The 19259-nt window shown below is 47.5% G+C and overlaps 1 long non-coding RNA gene across 30 annotated transcripts in view; it reads right to left on the bottom strand.

Moving 5' to 3' along the window:
• The window catches only part of LOC109439545 (uncharacterized), a 102417-nt gene that overhangs the window by 46125 nt on the left and 37033 nt on the right, over nt 1-19259 (bottom strand). For 8 of the 30 annotated variants that reach the window (XR_012490052.1, XR_012490054.1, XR_012490060.1 and 5 more), the window contains 2 exons: nt 6716-6786; nt 1324-1447 (listed from right to left, as the gene is read on the bottom strand). The exons of 3 other annotated variants lie outside the window; for them this stretch is intronic. This is a non-coding gene — a long non-coding RNA (uncharacterized LOC109439545). Of the gene's footprint in view, nt 1-1323; nt 1448-1807; nt 1919-6715; nt 6787-14547; nt 14891-19259 lie in introns of those variants that run through there. 19 more of the 30 variants (XR_012490066.1, XR_012490070.1, XR_012490056.1 and 16 more) reach the window with 11 other exon arrangements.

The raw sequence follows: 19259 nt of genomic DNA on the forward strand, positions 1-19259 counted from the left end.
AGGGACATAGCAAGGATCCCATTAAATTCTAAGCTGTGGCTGCTGTCCTGTCTCTTTGAGCTCCTCATTCCGAGAGATCAGCAGGCAAGGTTAGGAATGACCCTCATGGCAGAAGTAATTGTCTCTGCTCCTTAGAAGGCAGGGATGCTGTTGCTGATGGAGGGTGCTAGAATATTACTGGCACTCACATAACACAGTGGCCACCTCTTAGTGCTCCATCACCTCATTTTAATTAGGCAAGTGCAGCAAGTCCCTCTTGGCCTGAGAAAGTGTGGTGGTCTGGGGCCTCCTGCATGGATGCCCTTCTCTCCCAGCCTGGCTGTGACTCCATGTGAGGTGTCACCCCATGTGTGGATGGTGCCATCTTCTTACTCAGGTTGGGATGCCCTATCCCAGTGAGCACATCCTACGGTCGGGGTGTCCTCCTTCTGCTTGGGCTCTGACACACAAGGCTGCTCCTCTACACGCACACGCACGCACGCACACACACACACACAAACACACAGACCTGCTGTACTTAATTAGACTGAGTGATGGAATTCCCATCACTTTCTTCAGGGGCCCATTGGTTATCACACCTGGGAAAAGAGGCTGCCTGGGATCCACACAAAGGGAAACCTTCCCACTAGATTATTAAATTCCTCTTATGCTGAGTCACCTTCTGGTGAACATTCACATGGGACACAAATATCTTTGTGTTTTTTGCCCATTCAGAGAGGCGTGTCCATATACCTTTGCCCAAATTTCCTCGTCACCACTTTTCTGATCATGTACCTCCATGTTCCTGACCATCCAGCCAAACCATTGGCCAGAGCCCATGAATAGGGAAATAATCACACATCTGGCTATTGCTCCTTCCAAACAAAAGGACAGTCTTGTGCGTGGCCTGAAGGTCTGTCCACTGTGCGGATTTGCCAGAAAGCAGCTGGAGAGCTGTAAATGTCCAGTTGGGTGATGTCTGCATGTCGTGAAGAACCATCTGGAAACCAGACCTTACTGTCTCTTCCATGTCAACTGACTACACACAACTTGCAAGGAGAGAAGGCAGTACAGCAGGGGTGGGGATCCTGGGCGTCTGGGTCACGTCTTCATGGAACTTACTTGTCCCTTCTGGGCCTGGTTGGACTCAATCACATATATATACCTCTTCCATTTCATGACGGTGTCTCGTTGTGTACACCCAACTTAATGGCTTGGTGACTAAATAGTTCATGATGGGCAGCTCAGATCGCATGGTAACTGGGTGGCCCAGGGTCAGCCATTCATTCTCTACCAAGGCCCAGTGGCAGGCCAAGAGCTATTTCTCAAAAGGGTAACAATTACCTGTAGAGGATGGCAGGACTTTGCTGCATAACTTTTAGGGCTGTGATTCCCCTTTATTGGCCCCTGCGACAGGCTCCAAACAGCATCCCTCTCTGCAGTGACACGTCGGGCGTACTTGCACCTGCTGGATCATAAGAAGCAAATGGCAGAGCAGTTGGTAAAGCAGCCTGGTCCTGTGGCAGAGCTTTCTCCTCTTCTGGGCCCCCCGCAAATCTAACAAATTTGGGGGTCACTCAGTGAATGGGTTGAAGACACACCCCAAAATGAAGAATATGAAACCTCCAAACACCAAAGAGGCCCACTAAGCAAACTACCACATTTTTTATTGTGGGATGGGCCCCATGTGACCACTTATCCTTCACCTTAGAAGGGACATCTCAACATGCCCCTCACCACTGGACCCCTGGCAATCTCACTGAGGTAGAAGACCACTGAGGTTTTTCCAGATTTATTTCCTACTCTCCAACACACACACGTGTCTTACCAATAAGTCTATTCTAGTGGCTCCTTCTCACTCACTAGGTCCAGTCAGCATAATGTCATCAAAGCAATAACCAGTGTGATGTCTTCTGGAAAGAAAAGGCTGTCAGGATCTCTGCAAAGTAAATTATGACACAGGGCTGGAGCGTTGGTATACCCCTGAGATAAGACAATGAAGGTGCATTTGAGCCTTGCCAGCTGAAAGCAAACTGTTCTGCCGGGCCTTATTGACAAGGATGGAGAAAAAGGCGTTTGCAGACCGATAGCTGCATGGCAACCACCAGGGGACATGTTGATTGAGTCAAGCAACGAAGCACATCTGGAACAGCAGCTGCAGTGGGAGTCCCCACCTACTGAAGCATATGATGATCTGCTGTCATGTTCCAAGATCCATCTCTTCTGCTCAGGCCAAAGAGGAGACTTGAGTGGAGAAGTCGTGGGAATCCCCACCCCTGCGACCTTCCAATTCTTGATGATGGCACCAATCTGTGCAATCTCTCTAGGAATGTGGCACTGCTTTCAGTTTGTATTTTCTACATACAGGCAGTTCTAGTGGCTTCTCACTTACTTGTGTTTTCAGGGCCCTACTTAGCCTTTCCGACCATAACACCCCTCACTCCACACGTTTGGGAACAAATGTGCGGATTCTCCCAGTGGCTGGGTATACATATTCTAATTATGAACAGCAGAACTAAAGAAATAACCACAGGACAGGTTCAGGGACACCCTGGGCCCACTGTGAGATGAACTTGAACTACAATTCCATGGATCACCTGCCCTCTGCAAGTCCCTTTTCTAACTGGTGGCTGACACTGATGTTTGGGTCTCTAGAATTACTGTCAGTTCAGAGCCAGTGTCCAGTAGTCCCCCAAAGTAAGACTGTTTTTCCCCAATGCACAGAGACCCTGTCAAAAGAATATAGGTCTCCTTGGGAATATAGGTCTTCCTTGGGGAAGTCTAGGACAAAGAATAACAGTATAGCATTTTGGTAGTGCGCTGGGATCCCTCCTCAAGGGGACCGGGCCTTCCCTTCATTCAAGGGGTTCTGAGCTCCTTGAACTGGCCCAAGTCTAGCAATTGATTGAGGGCACTGACTCTGATGTTATGATTGAGTTTAGATGGGAGACTTTTATTTCCTTGACCTAGAACTCTTCTGCTTACACAGACCAAGTAAGAATTTAGTAGACTTCACACCTATTTCATTTCAGGGAACACTAGGATCACCTACCGATGCCACTGGTCTCTGTCACTCAGGCTACTTGAACTGTAGCTTTGACTCTGAGGTCCATTACTCCACGCACCTTGTCTTTGGCAATACAACAGTCAGGCATCACCTAACACAGGGACGCCTTCTGTGAATACAGTGTGAGGAGGTTTGGCTTTGTACCAGCATCAGAGCTCACACTTACACAACCCTAGATGGTGTAGCCTGCTACACACCTAGGATGTATGGTATAGCCTATTGCTCCTGGGCTACTGTACTGAATACTGTAGCTTATTGTAACACGATGGTAAGTAATTGTGTCTCTAAACATGGAAAAGTCACAGAAAAAAATGTGGTATAAGATTAAATACGGTACACCGTATGTAGGGCACATACCATGAATGGAGCTTACAGCCTGATGTTGCTCTGGGTGAGTCAGTGAGAGAGAGGTAAGTGGATGTGAAGGCCTGGGACTTTACTGTACACTATTGTGGACTTTATGACTCTGTCCTGCAAGCCTTCCTCCTGCTTCCTTCTGACAGGGTCACAAAGAGAACATCAAAGCTGTCAGTGCTGTTCCATGAACAGGGATGTGGGCTGGATTGATTGCAAATAGCAAGGAGAAACTGGCTGCGTCAGGCATAGATCACCATCATAGTGACTACCAGGAGGGAGGGAAAGGTGACCTGAGCATCAGTACGAATAAGAAGTCAACATGGAGAGAGAAAGAAAGGTGGGGGATTGTCATGGCAATGTGGTTTTGGATGTGACAATTTGGAGCAGTCATCAGATTAAGAAAACTTGTGGTAGTCATTTACACCTGGTGGCCTGCTTCAGAGCACAACAGAGCACCATCCAACTACCTTCACAAAAGACACATCCAAAGTGCAGATGGGACAGGCACACTAGCCCTGCTAACGCAAGTCCTGCTCAGTAGGGTCAGCCCCTGCACAACAGTTCCTGCACTGTAGTAAAGGCCAGTTCTCGCAACCAATCAGCCTGAAGATCAATCCCTCCCACTGATGTGTGAACAGCAACCAAGGTTCAACTAACAACAGGAGGGCACACATAATCCACAAAGAAACACGTGTAGAACACCCGGCTCAGGTGATCGGGGAGACTGCGCCATTGGGTCCCACAGGACACCTACTACAGAAGGCCACTCTGCTAAGATCGGAAGACATAGCAGCTCTATCTAACATATCGACACAAACACAAGAAGGCCGCTAAAATGGGGAGACAAAGAAACATGTCCCAAAGGAAAGAACAGAACCAAGCTCCAGAAAAATAACTACACAAAATGGGGACAAGCAACCTACAAGAGGCAGACTTCAAAACACTGGTTATAAGGATGTGAATGAGCTCAGTGAGACCTTCAACAAAGAGATAGGAAGCATAAAAGTGGACATAGAAAACATAAAATAGAACCAGTCAGAAATGAAGACTACAGTAACTGAAATAAAGAACACGTTAGAGGGAATCAACAGTAGATTAGATGACACAGAGGATCTAATTAGTGATTTGGAATATAAGATAGCAGATAACACTCAATCAGAACAGCCAAAAGAAAAAAATCCCCCCAGAATGAGGATAGCTTAAACAGACTCTGGGACATCAAATGTATCAACATTCACATCGGAGGGTTACCAGAAGGAGGAGACAGCGCGCAAGGAATTGAAAACCTGTTTAGGGAAGTAATGATGGAAACCTTCCCTAACCTGGTGAAGAAAATGAGACATACAGCCCAGGAAGGGCAGAAAGCCCCAAACAAGAGGAACCCAAAGAGGCCCACAGCAAAACCCAACACCATTAAAATGCCAAAGGATGAAGACAAAGAGAGAATCTGAAAAGCAGCAGAAAAAAAGCAGGGAGTTACCTACGAGGGAGCTCCCATATAAGACTGTCAGCTGATTTCTCAGCAGAAACTTTGCAGGCCAAAGGGATTGGCAGGAAACGTTCAAAGTGATGAAAAGCAGGACCTACAAGGAAGAGTAGTCTCTACCCAGCGAGGCTGCCATTTAGGCTTGAAGGACAAAGAGCTTTCCAGACAAAAAAAAAAAAAAACCGAAAGGAGCTCTACACTTCTAAACCAGTATTACAAAAAAAGGTTACAGGGACTTCTTTAGGAACAAGAAAAAAAAAAGACGTGTGCCCCTGGGTGCACCCGTGGGGCCCCTCCAGGGTTGCCGTGCTCAGGGATGCCTGTCTTGCACTTCGCTGCAGTCCAACAATAGAGGTTTCCCCCAACCCTGTTTTCCTGCTCCCTGTTTAGCCCATGGCTGCCCTCCCCGTGGGTGAGTCACCTGCCCTCAACTTTCCACTCTGTACTCTCCCCAGGAAATGGTTGCGTCATGTTGAGCCTTCCCTGCTTCTCCTCCCAGCCGTCAATTCTGGGCGCCCAAGAGTAAAACAGTGCTCTGGAGCGTGGCAATGATGGCATTTTCTGGTTCCCAGGATCGAGTTGCCTCCCCGGCCCACAGAGCAGAAGAACAGACCCTCAACCTCCAACTTCCAACCCCGCCCCCACTCCCTCTGCGAAGCCCTATGGAGACATCTGCAGGGAGAGATATATAATAAGGGAGGCCAGTCAGGCGCGTTTCTTTCCCTCTCCCCCCATACCCAAACTTAGGGGTCCCCTCGCTGCCTCTATTAACGCCCCGCCCCAGCACACACCAAGACTGGACATCTCCAAGGTGGACCTGCTATGATATGCGGGAATAGGGTTTGCGGCGGGGGCCGTGAGGTGGGGGCCGCCTTCAGAAACAAAGAGCCCCGAAATGCACGAGCCCTGCGAAGGCTCCTTTGAACCCAGGCAGCTCTGGCCACACACTGGGCCAGCCCTGTCCTGTGAGCTGCGGGAGAGTGCGGGGGAGAAGGAGCAGCCCGGGCTAGTGGGTGTCGCGGGGGCCCGGGGGTGGAGGACGTTGGGGACAAGGCACAAGCAGGTGGCGGCGGAAACCCATCCGGAGTCCCCTCTCCGTGCCTTTTGTGCTTTGCAGCCTGTGTGGGTCTCCCAGCCTAGAAATAAGGAGTGCGCTTCCCGCCTTTTCCGCCAGCAGCGACTTTTTCACGCTTTCTCTTTAGGTTATTTGAACAATCTCCTGACATCTGCAGAGTCTTGTTTGTCTCCCAGATTCACCAATGAGGAAATAGGAAGAGTCTTGCCCAAGGTGACAAAGAATCAGAAGAGACCCAGGATCTTGACAGTCCCAAGAAACTTCATACTGTTTGTAACGCTTATGATGGTCTCTCCTTAGGGGAGGAGTTGTCTCTCTTTGGTGGTCATCTCAAAACCTTGTCACAGTGTAAGCTTAGAGATCCAACAGCATGATGGCAAGAAAAGAGAAGGGTGGTCTTCCAAGAAGCATGTGCCAGCCAAATAGAAGCAGAACTGGTGACCCGAATGAGTGACTTTCATAATCCAAATATACGGAACACCAGGATGTCAATTAATATTTGTAAGATCAATTTTGGAGTGTTTGTTGCTTAGGGTTGGCTAACTAGTAAATTATAGGAAAGCAAGATACTGTAATTAGGAATGTACTTTGGTCAATGCCCTTGACTCTGAAATGAACAGAATGCAATTGTAGTAAAGGAGAAGTTAGAAACAGTCTCAAGACTGCTTTGTGTGGAAACCAACAGGGTGACTCTGCCTTATTACAAGTACCTGGTCCTGGTCAATTGGGAATAAAGACAACATGGGCTGACCTGCCAGGTGGTCTGAGGTTCCAATCCCGCTCCGCTGCAACTTTCCGGATCCCTGTGAGCGTGGGTTTTCTCTAGAAAAGATATGACAAGATACTCATGTCAAGGGTTGTTTAAGAGATTACATTTGACAATGTATATAGAGACCTTCTGCGGCATATGTACTTGTAACAGAGCAGATGCTCAATGCTAGCTCTTTACTCTCCTGCCCACCGTTGTTACTAGTTCCTACCCATAGAAATGAAGACATAAGTTTAAGGATCCTGAATAAAATAGAAAGCTGAATTATGAAAAGAAATATATGAATAATAAAATGGCAATTACAACATATCTATAAACAATCACCTTAGAAATAAATGGATTAAATGCCCCCAATGAGAAGATATGGGGTGGCTGAATTGGATAAGAAAACAAGCCCCAACCAAATGCTGCCTACAAGGGAGTCATTTCAGATCAAAAGACACAAACATTGAAAAGAAAGGGTTGGAAAGTGATATGATATGAAAAAGGAAATAAAAATATCACCTGGAGTAGCAATACTTATACTAGACAAAATAGACTTTAAAACAAAGGTTGTAATAAGAGACAAAGAAGGACCCAGTAATCCCACTTCTGGGTATTTATCTCAGAAAAACTTGAGAACACTGCATCTAAGGGACATGTACATGCCCGTGTTCGTTGCAGCATTATTTACAATGGCCAAGATATGGAGGCAGCCTGGGTGTCATCAATAGACGAATGGCTACAGAAGACGGGGTACATATGTGCACTGGAATATCATTCAGTCATAAAAATGAATGAAATCTTGCCATCTGCAACAACATGGATAAACCTGGAGGGTACTGTGCTGAGTGGAGTAAGTCAGTCAGAGAAAGACAAATACTATATGATTTCATTTATATGTGGAATCGAAAGAACAAAACAAATGAACAAAGAATCTCATTTTGTTCAAATAGAGAATGTTTTGATGGTTGACACATGGGAGGGGTTTGGGGGGAATGTGTGAAAAAGGGGAAAGGATTAAGAAATACAAATTGGTAGTTATAAAATTGTCATGGGGATATAAACTATAGCATAAAGAATGTAGTCAAGATATTGCAATAACTTTGGTGTCAGGTAGGTACTAGATTTATTGCAGTGATGACTTCGTAAGTTATGTAAGTGTCTAATACATTATGTTATACACCAGAAACTGGTCTAATATTATATATAAACTGCAATTGCAAATAAAATGTATTTAAAAAAATCAACTTATACCTTTTTGCTGTAAGAAAATTGCAATCGTAAGTATAGCACTTGCCTGAGTTCTATGAATCATTCTACCAAAAATCCAACCTGAATGGATCCTGAGAACCCCAAACAAAGTTGGTTCAAAGAGTGGAACCCCCGAGAACTCCAAACACGGGGCTACTGCTGGATTTGAGCAGAGTTTTGTGGATGACTTTGCCCTCAAGCAGTGGAGTCCGCACTGCTCTGAATGGTCGGTGTCAGAATGAATTGCACCACAGTATTGCAGTGGAGTCAGGGATCAACCCTTCAGAGAAGTACACTTGCTGGGGTGGGTTTCCAATATAAGTCAAGAAGCCACCAGCCAACTGGAATCCTCAGGAGGGCTAGTGAGAACAGCACTGGTGAAGGGACACCAGCATCCCTGAGATGCCAGTGGAGGTCATCCTCCAGAGGTCAGGGCTGAATACAGGAGGTGCTATTCCAGAGTGGGGCTCCATAGTAGCAACAGGGTGATAGGATCTGGGAGTGGCAGAGGCCAGCACGTATCCATCAGAAGCAAGGTGGGCATAACTGCATAATAGGCAGCACAATCAGTGCAGCCTGTCTGCGGAGATCTAGGAGGTGGCACCAAGAATATGGTGTCCTTAGGGACAAGGGATATGAAAGGCCAGCAAGGTAGTCACTTAATAGACATAATCAAGAGATGAAGAATGGAGGAGTAGAAAGCTGAGGTCAGCTACCTCTGCACCAAGTGACTACCCTAGGCCCAGTTAAGACCTGAGAAATCCTCACACCCTGACTCCTGACTGATAAAAGCCCGGTGTCCATGAGGAGGGTGCCTGTAACACCAAGACAAGAGTAAACCATTGTGATTCCACACTTCCTCTCAGAAGGGACCTACAGACATTATTTGGGCAAATGTACAGCTGGGAAAGAAGCATACACAGATGTTTCAAGAGCTCTTGCACATGGAGCCCAGAATGGCATGACATTGAAGCACTCAAGGCAGTACTGTATGCTCTGTTTAGAATATTGGCATAAAGGAGTCAGGAAATTAGAGGATCGATACTAGGCCACATCTATCTCCACTGGGCACACTGGGTGGGTCTGTCGACTCACCTAGTCGTCATTTCAACGGCTCTAGATGTACAATAAAAATTGCTGCACAGAGCAGTCAAGGGAATTCTTACAGTGGGTACTTGACCTGTAAACAAAAGCTATTACAGTAGGAAAAAACAGATGGTGTTCAGTGAAGACTTCTAAATCTACCTGTCCCCTCCAATGACAACTCTGTAAAATCACATTCCAGGGCAAATGGCAGAGATCAAGGCTAGAATCAAACTGAAGGATACAGGGATTGTGGTTCCATCATGTCCCCATTCATCAGTCTAGTATCTTCAAAAACCAGATGGATAATGGCAGATGGCAGTGCATTACTACAAATATGCCCTAGTCTAATCCAAAATTGCTGTTGTTCTGACAAATGTATCTTAACTACAGCAGTTGCTGACACAACCTTGCATGTGTGGTACGCAGCTGTTGATATGAAAACACACGCTTTCCAAAACTCTTCAGAAAGTGGATCAGCAACAGTGTGCATTTATATGGGACCAACACCGTGTGTGTTCATGGTCTCTCGCTCTCTGGCTGTGTAGTCCAGAGGATTCTGGACATTTCGCAGAACATCACATGGGGTCATTATACTGATGACAACGAGTTAATAAGAGCAGCTGAACCAGAGGTAGCGCATAATCTGAACACCCGAGTGAGACATGTGGTCTGTGTCTTACTGAAGATCAACAACGATAACGTCAGTGAGGACAATGACATCCATTGACAAGCACGATGCACCGACAGGAACAGCTCTAATGATCAGCAATTTAAGCAAAGGCTGAGAGGTCCATGGGCTGTAGGGCCTCCACCTCTGTGACCACTCAAGGATCTGTTACATCTGTGAAGACTCATGGCTCCAGCAGTCAGGGCCATGCTGGACATAACCACCGGAGTAAAAGGGCAAGTTACTGTTTGTACTTCCAAATAATCCATGTTAGAAGGCGCAAGGTGCTTTGTCAGGTCTCTGACAAGACATATTAGAATTACTATGCAGACACCTACTGATTGCAAGCAAGACTATGTCTTCTACAGCAATAGAATAACAGCTCCTGACCTGATTCTATGCCTTGGGAGAGACAGAGTGTATGAACTCCGGAGATATCACATCCAGGGAATCAGAACTCCTCCTTAGGACCTGGCTTCTATCACACCCCTAACACAAGGTCAGGTGGGGAGAACAGCATACATCATAAATGGAAGTGGTACAGAGACAGGTGGACAAGACCATGGTACCTACCACTCCAGCACTGTGACCTGTCACACAGCTCTCACCTGTGGACTCACGGAGAGTGCACTCTGACATATCGCAAGAGAAGAAAAAGGCTCCACACACTCCAAAGCTATTCTTCACCTCAATCCCTAACCCGTGTGCTACTCCCCCACCTGTCCAAACTCCTATACACCCTTACACACTCACGCACAGATCTCTGGGACATGGCTAGGTTGTAGACTAGACTAGTGGAGGATGTGGAAAGAGAGGGGGACATTTTGCTTTTCTGCACCACTCCCAAGAGATGCTGACAATATCTGACCCCAGACCACGCTTTAAAGCAAGCTGTGCATGTCAACCTGCTGTGAGGGTGGCAGTGTGAAACACTATGGAAACTACTTACTTGTCATGTCTTGCATTCTCTGCAATCCCGTTCCTTTTCTAGTCAGACTACCTCACACTCAAACTCACTTACTGACTCATATCCCCAAAGGCCTCAGTGCAAATCTGCTTCATGTGTTTGAGTCCTCCAATCCCTCATGGCTCTCTAGGTGCCTAACCCCTCACTGGATGCTCCTCTTCCTCTCTCACTTAGCTTCTCTCCCGTGACCCCTGTCCGCCCTGACGTCTGGTGTTCCCTCTTGTCCCCAATGTCAAGGAACCAATGTGAACTTACAAGAACATTATCCTTCCCTCCATTCTCAGTACTGCTGTCCTGAAACCCATCCCAGTCTGGATGAACAATACCCTCAACTTCAATATAGAAATTTTAACTGCTACTCTTTTAAATGGTAGGTCCTTCCGCTCAACCTCAAGCTCAAGACCCCCACTGGCGAAGCCCTCCTCCATGGCAACAGCAGATCCTTTTAATTGCAAATCACATCCAACATCTCAACCCCTTCCCAGGCTTCAGAATTTCCCACCTGTCTCTGCACAGGCGCCTATACTTCCATGTCATTCCCTGCTGCCTGCCTCAGGTTTCAACACTCGACCTCTGGGGTAGGTTATCAAAGATTCAGCCCAAAGCTCACTAGTAAAAACAGCAGGCATACAACTAAGGCAACCTACGCAGTAGAAACTATTTCTCAACTCCCGTGTCCTGCTTGTTAACTCATTTTCAGACAAGCACACTGAGTTTGTGAAAAAACAAAGAAAACACTTAGGTGAGAACACAAGTGTCCGCCCTAAATTGAAAGACCAAGTGGGCACTGGGGAATGAGCATGTAGGGAGAACTACAGCACAGCTTGCAGCAGGCAGGATCTTTAGGCCACTAGAGGGCAAATGCCGATGGCTTTTTAAGGAGACACGACAGGAAACAAGCTGACAGGCTCTATGACAGAATAGCTTTCAACGTGCGTGTGTGTGATGTGTTCCTCAAAGGCAAAGTGAAAGTGTATGTGGGTTTAGAACAATGTTGGCTGTTAGGGCTGCCATACTGGTGCACCCCTCGTGGTGGGGACAGAGGCTGGATCTTTGGGGACCCATATTATCCTTCCACAGTATTAAAACAAGAGCACATGTTCACTCCTCACATATGAGAAGAGTTGCCCCTGTACTTGAACTACTCTATGCTCCTCCTACACTGTAGGAAAGTCCCCTTGCCTCTTACTGCCTATGGCTCTTGCACTACTGGTCAGCCGTCCAGTTGGCGGGAAGCAATTTTGGATCGACTGGCCCTAGGTACCTCGCTACACTCTCATTGGCCAAGACTTCCTGTGGGGGAGGAGCACTTCTCCCTATAAAAGCGGACGCAACCAGTGTGACATCAAAGCTGGGACTGAGAGCAAGAGGCGCGCTCACTATGAATTTCTCCTTGGATTCGCTTATTAATTATTCCAAAGAGTATGCAGTGAGTACGGGGGCTGAATTTCTCACAGACAAGATTTGGAAATTGGGAAGAGATACATTAATGACATATGGAATGGGACAATACCTCATTGTCTTAGATCCATTGGCTGAAATTCTCATCGGTTGGACACTGACAATTGAACTCAAGAAGATAGGTCTGGCTGCATACAACGTGTTGGACAGAAGAGGTTTGATAAACAAAATGACACAGTTCTTCAGACCTCTGAGGTGTCGCCAACCAGCACAAGTGATTATGGTTTAATTTCTGTTTATGAATCGAGCAGAGTATCTACGGAATCTTCGAGAATTCTTAAGAGACAACCAAACACATTAATTTTATGAGACGTTATTTCAGCTTCGTTACTATATATAAATCCCGTACCTTATGATAATCATGGTCAGAAGGACCCACAGATTCCTGCCTTGGCTGCCTGGAGAGATTTCTCAACCACTGAAGGGAAACGTTGATTCTCAACTTTACTTGCATCGCCATGCTAACTCCGCCTCCCTGACCAAGAAGACGAACTTGAAACAGAGAATGAAGGATTGCCCAACGGGAGACCTGGTCTCCGGGTTGGTTCTGTGGTGACGTCCTGCTCATTTTGGGGTGAGTCTGTGGCCTGGGCTGAGCAGGGGAGGGGTTCTGATCAGGAGAGAACCCAAGATGAGCCCGGAGGACGCCTTCCTGGGGCAAGAGGTATGAGCCTGGATAGAGTTTAGGAGGTGGGCAGGTTTCAAAGGTAAAATTCTGGAGTTCGCTCTGAGGAGGCTTTGAAAATCTTCTGCCTCTGTGTGAGGAGCAGGCGCAGGCGCTGTAAGTACATAAGCTGGCGCCAGGAGAGGACACTTCCAGATGTGGGGGGAGGAGTGAACATGGGCGCAGAGGAAAACGGCCACTGAGCTAAAGTGGCTGCCGGGGTAAAACGGCCATCATGAGTGAGTCAGCGGAGTGAATTGGGCCCAAAGGAGCCAATTGGGGAAGGAAGTCATCAAGGGAAAATATATGGTCGAGACAGAGTGAAGGCGAGGAACCCCCAGAAGTTTAAAGACAGATTTGGAAAACTTGGATGGGAAAGGATGTGGACTTGAATAAGCCTCTGAGCTGTCGGAAAAGGGCCTGTTGGGCTTACAGTTTGCACAGCGTAGGATTCGATTGAGGCCTTTTTTTTTTTGCATGAAAAAGTGAAAGTATAGGCAACTGTTCCCCCATCCTGTAGAGTTATTTCTCACCTCCAGATTCACCCCCAATTCTCCAGGGTAGTGGCCCTCTCTTCATCCTCACCCCTTCTTCCCTCTTCCTGTCCCCCCTTTCTAGAGTCTTCTGGGCTCTGCATCCACCAAGCTCATCCTGGCCCTCAACACCCTCCCCGTCTTACACCTCCATTTTCTACATTCTTCTGGCCTCCCCCACACTCCCTGGCCCTCCTTCCCCTCCCTCACAACCCTCCTTGTTTTCTAGATGCTTCTAGAACACTCCAAGGTCCTCCCACCCTCTGTCCATGCCCCTGCCCAGTCACTGCACCAGGCTCCTTTTCAGCTTCCAATCATGGCCTCAGTTGATTTCAGTTACTCACAAATCGTGGTGTCTTGCTAACATGAAAGCTTGGCAGAAGGTTGTCTTGAAGCTCTGAAGTGGACGTTAGCTTTCCTGTGTTGCAATGGCAGATACTACAACCACGCAACACAGACCGGGCCTTGCCAGTAACTGCGCACGTCTTAGCCTGGTGAGAGCTGGACACTGGAAACCCTTCCCTGGCTCTGGATACTGCATTTGATGTTTCTTATCCTTATCCCAATCCTGTCCTTCGTTGAATGCCCTTCCCCCGCTGGTCAGACACCTTCTTCTGGCCAACACCCCCTCAATGAACTCCCTTGCGTTTTTGAACATGCCAATACCCTCAGCCCAGGCCTTGTGTCTCCAGGGTCCCGATGTCGTCTTCCCGTCCCTGCTCACCCTCGGGATTTCCAGCTGCATCTGGAATTGAATCTCCCTCTTCACCTTATTCCCTGCCCCCTGTCCCATGTCTACCTGTCCATCAGCCTCACCCCTTAACCTGTAAACTCCTGTGCCCCTTCATTTTGTGTTTCTGTGTCCCTTAGCCTGACTCAACACATGCAGACAGACACATACGGTGACACATTCATGTATATAATCACACACATGTACATATATATATGTATAGACACACACTGGCACATACACGCTGCCCAGAAGGCTCTCCCTCCATAAGCTCTTTATCACTTCCCTCAAAGCCACTTCCATCATGGGGTGGTGTGGGGTCCTTCCATTTTCTTTATAATTCCCTTTAACCCTGACTATGCTTTGGCACCTTCACAATCCCCCATCTCCCCTCTGCTCAAACCCTATCCTTCCCTGTCACCCCTCACTGCCACTTCTGAATTTCCAAGGTAGCTGAAATTTTCCCCAAGTACCTGATTTCTCTTTAAAGTAGTTACAGAATATAGTGAATGCCGCTGGTTCTCTGCTCAGTTCGCATGGCCCAAACAGCTCCTTCATCCCCACCGATGCCGTCCACAGGGTATATTTGCCCTCAGCTGGGCCAAAGTCCCTTCCCAAGGCTGTTGCCCTACACCCACTTGGAAGCAAGCAGCCAGAGATTGCACGGCACGTTGCTCTACAGTCCAAAGTGAGGTGATTTTGGGCTGCAGCGTATGTTCCAGAGCCCCATGCAGGTCCCATCAGACCTGACCCCTGCTACATGCCTTCCTCTGCACTCCCCATATTCCCTCAGCAACCCCGCCACAATCCTCTTGAATCCCATCTCATGCTCTTCTTCTAGGAAACGTGACCTGAGACCATCTACACCAGCAGTGGCCCTAGGAAGCTGGCCCCAAATGTCATTTCTCAGTTGGATCACTCGCCAACGATGAGTGAGTCAAGCTAAATAAGATCGGAGTAAGTATAATTAAGTACACAATTTTAAATGTCAAAAACAAGCTGATGCAAAACTAGTTTGGTTGTCCCTCTCCCATCTCAAAGTTTCCTGTGCTATTGGTCTGCTCCCGGTATGATATTGTGAAAAGTTTTCTTTCTGGAACACACAGATTCTGTGTTTTATTAGAATAATTTTGTTTGTTTATGTTGGCTTAATCAAGTTCTTCATTACTTAGGAAAACTGAATCTTCTATATTTTATTGTCATTTTGGTTAAATAGATAATCGTGATCTATTTAGTCAAATGTCACACGTTTTTGCTATATTTTGACAAGCTTCCCAGAATTCAAATTTTAAATAGAGTCTTGAGAAGATATTAAACTAATCAGGCTTAGTTGTTGTGTCAAACTGCTTGGGAAGCATTGTAAATTAAGCGATGATAAGGGCCGGCCCGGTGGCTCAGGCGGTTAGAGCTCTGTGCTCCTAAATCTGAGGGCTGCCGGTTCGATTCCCACATGGGCCAGAGGGCTCTCAACCACAAGGTTGCCAGTTCCATTCCTCGACTCCCATAAGGGAGGGTGGGATCAGCCCCCTGCAACTAAGATTGAACACGACATCTTGAGCTGAGCTGCCTCCCAAAAGGCTCAGTTGGTTGGAGCGCGGGCTCTCAACCACAAGGTTGCCAGTTCGATTCCTCGACCCCCGCAAGGGATGCTGGGTTCCGCCCGTGCAACTAAGATTGAACACAGCACCTTGAGCTGAGCTGCCTCCCAAATAGCTCAGTTGGTTAGAGTGTAGGCTCTCAACCACAAGGTTGCCAGTTCAATTCCTCGACTCCCGCAAGGGATGGTGGGTTCCGCCCCGTGCAACTAAGATTGAACATAGCACCTTGAGCTGAGCTGCCACTGAGCTCCCAGATGGCTCAGTTGGTTGGAATGCATCCTCTCAAACACAAGGTTGCCGGTTCTACTCCCACAAGGGATGGTGTGTGGTGCCCCCTGAAACTAGAAAACAGCAACTGGACCTGGAGCTGAGCTGCACCCTCCACATCTAAGATTGAAAGGACAACAACTTGACTTGGAGAAAAGGCCTGGAAGTACATCTGTTTTCCAATAATGTCCTGTCCCCTTCCCCCCAAAAAAGAAAAAATATATATATTAGCGATGATAAACTTCTAGGGTATATTGTGTTGGTAAACACTGGCTGTAAATCAAACGAATAGTCAAGGCTATGGGAATACCAAGACAGCAGGTTGGTTCTTCCCTGTTAATGGCGAGCCGGTTATTTTTTATTTGTAGTCCCTTATGCACCACAGTGCAATTAAGCTGGACTTCATTCAATTGCCACTTAGTGTTGATATGAGTTATCAATATGCACTCGTTGTTGTATGTCTATTTTCTGGATGGGTTGAAGCCTTCCCTTGCCATAGGCTGATGCCCTCACAGTAGACAAAGAAACGGTTAAATAATGTGTTTCCCACTTGGGAGGTACCTACCAACTGCTCCTTCAAGGGTATTCACATAGCCCCACCATATGCCGTAGGATAGTGGCTCAGGACCTGTCACTGCTTTCCTTCATGACCTCTGTGAAACAGGCTCACTATATTGATGACGTAATGTTAACCTGTGAGGATTTGCCTCTGCTACAGAAAGCCTTGCGGGCGTTACTGGACCACCTACGACAGAGAGGACGGGCAGTGAATCTGAGGAAAATTCAAGGTCCAGGCACTGCAATAATGTCTTGGGGAGTCATTTGGTCAGATAAGAATTGTGTTGTTCCCAATTCTGTCATAGACAAAGTACAAGCTCACCCAACACAAAATACGTAAAACAGGTAAAGGCTTTTATGGGAATTCTGGGGTATTTGCAAACCTTTATATTCTATTTAGTGCAATCCCTTTGCCCATTACGAGGGTATGCAGTTGGTCCCCTCTGGTACCAGCACCAGTGAAAGGGGGGAGATAGTAGGGGTCCTATTCTGGCATATTTCTCCACCTATTCACCTCCTCAAACCAGAAAGGACCACCTCCCCTGGCGAGCATGTATGGTTTGCACAGCTTGGCCAGATTCCCAAGGCTGCGGCTATATTAACACCTGAAAATCTGTCTTTCCAACCAGATTTGTGCTATTCCTGTGGCATCGAGTTACAGGCTGGGTGTCCATGCCATCAGTGAAAGTCATAGTTGAGTTTTTGTGCCAGACGAATCTGCTAATGTTTCTTCTGTGTTCATACATATGAAGAAATAAGTAAATGCCATAAGTGATCCAACGCCAAGCCCAGGCAACCTATTAGCACACTGGGTTGGATACTGGAAGGCATGGTGGAAAACTTGTTACTAATACGTGGATTTCTTCTTTTAATTTGTCTTTTTCTTTCATATATCTATACTGTTGCTGTGGATTGTGTCTCCAATGTGGTCAACTTGCGACAAAGCGACCTACCTCCCTGCTGATGAAGCCCCTCACTGACCACTCAGGGCACCTCGCGGAAGACGGGGGCGCGTGAGATTGTAAGAGCCGGTCATGAGGGGTGGAGTGTGGAGGAGAGACTCTTGACGAGACTGCTGCTGGACCCACGAGCTAGATCCAGCTAAATAAAGGCCGAAGAAAGATTGCTTCCCTAAAATCCCCTCAGAGACTGTATGATTGATCCTTCCCCTATGGCCCATGATGTGCTGGTTCCTGGAACATACCATCGCCTGGCCTGGGGCAAGCATGTGAAGCATTCTCCCTGTATCTGGGAAGGTCTTGCCCCAGGACGCCTCACATCCTGCTTCACAGTCTGGAGGACATCCACATTGTCTTGCCACCTTCCAGTATGTCTCCCATATTAAGTTCCCTTAATAAACGCTTGATGTAAGGCTAGAGTTGTCACTGTGTTTTTTCAGTCTTTCAACCCTAGGGAAATTTCCCAACCGTTTGTATTCGGGACTCTGCATCTGTGGGGACAGAGCCCCAGAGAGTAGTTTACAGGCTCTCGGCCTCATGTGAAGGGGTACTGGCTCGGGTGGTGAATGGCCGTCGGCTGTGGCTGATTGGCCGTCAGCTGTGGCTGATTGGCCGTCCACTGTGGCCGGTTAGCCAATTGGCCGCTGGTATAACTGCTGCGACTACGGAGGACTGCCGAGGATTGCCGAGGAGCCGAGCAGAGCCGAGCAGAGCCGAAGAGAGCAGAAGAGGAGAGCCGAGGAGAGCGGAAGAGGAGAGCCGAGAGAGCGGAACAGAGGAGAGAGTGGAGAAGAGTCGTCGGTCGGTCGGTTGGCGGAAAAGCGGACAGCAGTTCGGCGTCCGGTGGGCCCAGCCTCCAGTGAGACCGTGGTGGTATGGCGTCCCTACCTATGGCTCCGTGGGTGTTCCTTGTTAGCCTCACCGTATCCTGCGTTCTTATGTGGGGAGCAGGACCAGAGACCCCGCAGGCTTCCCCGCACGACAGCATCCCATCAGAACTCATGCTAACAGTATGATCTGGATGGGGACTGGTCCCTTGAGAAAACCAAGAATGTAGTTAAGAGGTTGGTCTTTGAGCCAACTTGTCTTCCAGGGAGCAAAGTGATGTAGAGATTGGGTGTAGTCACACAACAGCCTAGCCAACTGTCCCCCAATGTCTTTCCTTAAGGAAAGAAGAGTCTGTGAGACTGTGCCTTTCTGGGTCTTTGTTCCATCCTTATGTTTACACCTTATGTCTCTCTGTCTGGTCCCCAAAAGATGGTTTGCAGCCAAAGATGGGTAAGATATCTCACGGGAGATACAACCTAAGCCAGGCGGAACCGAGTGGGGACCCCAATGAGCTGCCTTAGAAGGATATGGGTAGGGGCCTTGCCTCCCCTTCCCCCTTCCCCGGAAAAGCTGTTGCCGGCTCTGCCTTTTCCCTGGCACCTGTTTGTGAGAGAAGTTACAAAAACAACAAAGATCAGTTCTCTCCACTTAGCTCAACGGAACTTACAAAATAAGAGATTTGACCCTTCTGACCCTGAGAAAGTACATACCTTAATTAGGACATTGTGGGACCTGTTGCTTCAGCTGTTGACTGACAAAGGGTGATTGAGATAAATATTTTTCTGTTATGATGTGTGAGTTTCAGAGACCGTGTGCGAAACAATGTTGCTTTCTCTTGTTTTTGCATACCTATTCAATAAAAACCCCAAGTCGGCCATATTCTGGGCTCCAGTCCTCTGAGACTGAGACCCCTGGCCTTCGGAGAGATTTAACTGCATTAAGTCTATGTTTGTTTCTTTCTAAAAAACTTAACCC

This window comes from Rhinolophus sinicus, linkage group LG11, assembly GCF_036562045.2.
Source record: "Rhinolophus sinicus isolate RSC01 linkage group LG11, ASM3656204v1, whole genome shotgun sequence".
Lineage (NCBI taxonomy): Eukaryota > Metazoa > Chordata > Mammalia > Chiroptera > Rhinolophidae > Rhinolophus > Rhinolophus sinicus.